The 5,140-nt window shown below is 38.1% G+C and overlaps 1 pseudogene; it reads right to left on the bottom strand.

Moving 5' to 3' along the window:
* Nucleotides 1–753, bottom strand: part of LOC106322607 — a 3,182-nt pseudogene extending 2,429 nt beyond the window's left edge.
* Nucleotides 754–5,140: the final 4,387 nt, after the last annotated feature.

Here is a 5,140-nt window from a genome sequence, read left to right as displayed (position 1 = left end):
TTTTTATGAATCAAATTCGTGTGTAAAGAGAGTAAGAGGGAGGATGAAGATATGGAGTGAATGAAGAGGAAGAGGGGTGCTTGTATTTATAGTTGAAATCCTGCCGACAGACCTAGGAAATTCCGACGGAATACCGACGGCAACGGCTCTTTCCTCGGAATTTTTAAAATCCCCCAACGGCTCTCTAACGGCTATAATATATCCTCGGAATTCATCATTTTTTCCGAGGAATACATTTTTCCTCGGTATTCCATAAGAATATTCCGACGGATTGATATTTCCTCGGAATTCCGTCGGTATATTCGGAGGAAATTCCTTGAGATATTTCGAGGATTTCATTTTCCGTCGGAATACCGCTGTTTTCTTGTAGTGTATTTATCGAACATGTGAGAGAGATTCTCAAGGTTTCTTCCGATGGGGACACCTTCCATATAAACCTTAACAAAGAGAGCTGTGTCGTAACCGCGCTGGTGAAGACGAAGACCCTTTAGTGTTATAGGGGGCCAATCTTGGCTTGTCACTCTGTAATATAAAAAAAAACCATCAAAATACAAATGTGATCTCACGAAACAGAGAAAAAACAGAGTAGTAGTGATGTGAAGAAGACCTTTGTGGCGAAGTAGAGGGAGAGAGAGGTAAAGCTAAGGGAGAGATTTACGGAAGATTCAGAAGGTAAATGACTTGTACTGTTGACAGATGATGAGGAATAAGGAGAATAAGAGTTAGAAATCTCCATTGATGAGACTTTGAAGCTGTAACCTTACCTAAAAGGCTACAAACTATGACTGTATGATTTTTCTACTCTCTCTTGCGAGTGCTCTTCATGTCTCTCTCTTTGTTTAGATCTATCTGTTTAGTAATCAATAAGAGACTAGCTAGTAGAGATGCGATTGCATAGGTTTTATTTTATGTCATCAGAAACAAAAGGGTTCCTCAGTTAGTTCCCACACCAACTGGAAACACATCCCTTGGATGCCTCCTTTTTTATGAAAATTCTGAATCTTACGTGCAAACAAATCTCAAAACATAATTTTATATTTTACTATTAACAAACTTGAAAGATATAAACATCTGAATTTAGTGTCTAATCGGGTAATTCTTACAGTGGTTATCCAAACTCAATGTGTCATCAAATATAGAAAAATATTGGAAGTTCATAGTTAAAGTACGTAGAGAACCCTTTAAGGCTTTTATTTTAATTCTCAGCTGCTCAGATTCTTTAATTAGGAGAGATATAGGGCCAAAAGGCTTTATTGTCTAGAAAACTGAGTCATTCTGTTGATAAGAAAACTCAATTGTCTCTGTGACACATTGATGTTACAGACCATGTAAAATAGGGGAAACAATAAACAAATAAAGGAGACATCATGAGTTTTGTATATGTTGTTTTGGACCAGACATTGAATAGTCGGACCGGCACTGAGTAATATAGAGGCATGCAATGGTATTGTACCAAAAAGTTAGAGCATGAGAGATCATTATCATGATATGTACTTCTAAATTAACGTGGCATGTTCATGCATAGACAAAGATGAAATCATATCTCCACGTCTGAATACAACTTGATACAATCAAATCATATATATGTATAGTCTTACAAACAAAACGACCGTCTGCTAGCTGCTGATGAAAATTAATCATTTGGATAGCACATCGCCCAAAAGTGACATCCAATGATTTTACTTGATTTTAAGGCACGTGGTCTCTTTGAGGGATATACAAATTCCCATCTCTCATTAGCCATGATCCAATTTAAAAAAGAAAACGAGTAACAAAAGCACAAACCAAAGTTCGGTAATGGTACCGGGAAGATATACAGGTCCGTCTGAGTCCTGAATCACGAAAAATAGTACAATAATATGTTCTTAGGAGGGTGTATTGGAACAAGAGTTTCAAAAGATTTTGGGATTTTGTTAAAATCTCCTGTTATTCAACCGAAGACTTTAAAAAAAAAAAAATCTAAATCAAGTATTATTCAACATGGAATTTGGGCAAAGTAACTCAAAATCACTTGTATCCCTTGTTATTCAATTAACAATTTGTATAAAATAAATCAAATCCACTGTTATTCAATTATAAACAATATTTAGGAAGAAACTTTTTTGATTAGGATTTTAGGAGAGCTTACATTCTTTTCTAGTTAAAAACAGTTCATATAGAATACAATCTCTACCGATGGTATTGAAGAAACTTAAAAATTAAAAAAATAGAACAAAACATTCTACTGTTGTTGAAACTACAGAATAAAATCTATGTTTCTGTATTATTCATAAACATAAGGAGCCCTTTATATATGGAATTACACCGTCATAGAATAATGAAAAGACTAAAGAAAGGAAATACAAATATGGAAAGAGTACAAATCATAATCTAATAAGGAAAATGCAAGATGCCGATTCTCTCTCTCTCTCTCCTCACGGTCGACTCTCTCTCTCTCTAGCATTGGGCCAGTTATGAACCGGGCCGGTTATGGACATCCACAATATGATTTATAACACTCCCCCTTGGATGCCATAACCATACAGGGATTGTAATACGCTTTAGATGTTGTCTCATTAAAACCTTACCAGGAAAACCCAGTGGGACAAAACCATGGTGAAGGAAAAAGAGTACAACATGTATTACACCCCCTGTTTTGAACAACTCGCGGATGGCCTCATGAACAGTCAAGATCTCCGAATGGTTTGAAGATGTGGCCGCGATCGTCTGCTTCATGGAACGCCATGATATGGCCATTCCACCATGTGTGAAAACATAGCCTGTCTGTGATCGAGCATTGTGTTGATCCGTAAAATAACCTGCATCAGCAAAATCAACTAAATCTTCTTTGTTTTGGTTAGTATAAAATAAATCCAAGTCTTTTGTTCCTTGCAGGTAATGATGAACATGTTTAATCCCATCCCAATGCCTTTGGGTTGGACAAGAGCTTAATCAAGACAATAGATTCACGGCAAAACATATATCTGGTCGTGTGACTAGCCAGATACATCAAAGCTCCTATGGCACTGAGATATGGCACTTCGGGACAATGGACATCTTTATCGTCCATCTTAGGACGGAACGGATCAGTGTCCAGGCCGAGGGACCTCACGACCATGGGGCTAGATAATGGGTGAGACTCGACCATGTTGAATCTCTTGAATACTTTTCTGTATATGCCATTTGATGCACAAGGATTACATCTTTTATGTACTCAAGCTGTAATCCCAAACAAAACTTTGTTTTTCCAAGATCTTTCATCTCGAATTCTTTCTTAAGATATTCAACTGTTTGGGAAATCTCTCCAGAGGTTCCTAGGATATTTAAATCATTAACATACACTGTTATAATCACAAAGCCCTGGCCGAATTTCTTTATAAAAATACAAGGGCTGATCGGATCAGTCTTGTATCCTTCTCTCTCTAGGTACTCACTTAACCTATTGTACCACATTCGGCCTGATTGTTTCAATCCATAAAGTGACTTATTCAACTTTATACAGTGTTGTTCTCGAGTACTCGATTTTTTTTTCAACTCTATATCCTCTGGTACTTTCATATAAATCTCATTATCCAGTGGCCCATATATAAGTATGCAGTTATGATATCTTGCATATTTCCATTGTGTTATTCATTCACCCATGTGCATTTTGATCATATAGACTAGGATTTAGCCATATTTAGGTTGCATTTTGCATGCATGAGTCTTTATTAGGTATTGGAGTACCACATGGAGTTTTTGGGGACATTTGGGTGCGTTTGGAGCTCAAAAGAGGTGATAAAGGTGATCATTGGACGAGAAGTGCATGGGAGCGACCCTACCGGAGCGACACCATGAACTTGCTGTGCCCTACCTCTCAGAGCGACCTTATCAGAACGACAACACGAGGTCGCTCGCCATTTTTGCTTCGGAGCGACCTCCTAGAGCGACAAGGCGAAGTCGCTCTAGCTCCAGAGCGACCTCACCACAGTGACACCCAGAGGTCGCTCGGGTTGTGTCGATTTGAGAGCGACGAACAAGCCGGGAGCGACGTCCCACAGTGACTACCTGAGGTCGCTCCCAGCACCCAGAGCGACCTCCCGAAGCGACGTGCCGAGGTCGCTGCGCGTCGTCTATTTGGTCGAACTTTTGATTTATCAAGGGCTTTTTGGTCATTTTGTTATGCACGTTTTACACTTTCTAAACCTATGTTTAAGGACCTTTTGTAAGCCATTGGAGGCGGATTATCTTTTAATCTTAAGAAAATCACCAAAAACCTCTTGGAAAGTTCATCTCTTTGATTCAATTGATCATTTTTGTTATTGCAATCCTGTTGTTTTCATATCGATTCTCTGTATTTCTCTACATGATTAATCTGAAATCCAATATGGGTTTAAGAGGAATCATGGAGATTAGTGAGTAATCACCTTTTGAATTCATGGGTTAGGGAGATTAAGGGTGATTAGGTTAGAGCTAGAATGTTTTAGTGTAGATCATAGGTCTAATCCCTATGCCCATGAGTTCTCTTTTCCCTTAGTCAAGAAAGTTACTTCATTTATCACTTTTATTATCCTGCAACTGCATTAGCATTAATCATTAGTTTAGAAATCTTTTAAATCACCGGTTGCACTTAGATTAAGTGAGTACTTGCATTCTCAGTGCTTTGAAATCCCTTAGAATTGGTTCGACAATCTTTTATACTACATCATTTTTCTTAGGAGCTTTGAAAACTCCTAACATAAAGTTACAACATCCATTAACCGCAAGTCTAATTTCTCTCTTATAGCCAGACTTATCAGGAATCTAAAAGTAGTAGCATCCACCACAGGGGAGTATGTCTCCTCATAATCGATTTCTGGTCTCTGTGAGAATCCTTGTGCAACAAGCCGTGCTTTATATCTAAAGACATTTCCATGTTCGTTTCTCTTTCTCACAAAGACCCACCTATGGCCGACTGGTTTAACATCATAAGGTGTCCGGACAATTGGTCCAAAGACATCTCTCTTCTTTAAAGAGTTTAACTCCACGTTTATAGCTTCTTTCCATTTGATCCAATCTGATCGTTGAGTGCACTCATAAATAGACGTGGGTTCATGATCCTCATTCAAATCCATAAGTTCAAGTGCTACCTTGTATGCAAATATATCATCAATGTCGACATTCTTTCTGTTCCATTGTATCC

This window comes from Brassica oleracea, chromosome C1, assembly GCF_000695525.1.
Source record: "Brassica oleracea var. oleracea cultivar TO1000 chromosome C1, BOL, whole genome shotgun sequence".
NCBI classification, from domain to species: domain Eukaryota; kingdom Viridiplantae; phylum Streptophyta; class Magnoliopsida; order Brassicales; family Brassicaceae; genus Brassica; species Brassica oleracea.
The sequence above is the reverse complement of the archived record's forward strand: the minus strand, read 5'-3'. Positions and strand labels throughout refer to the sequence as shown.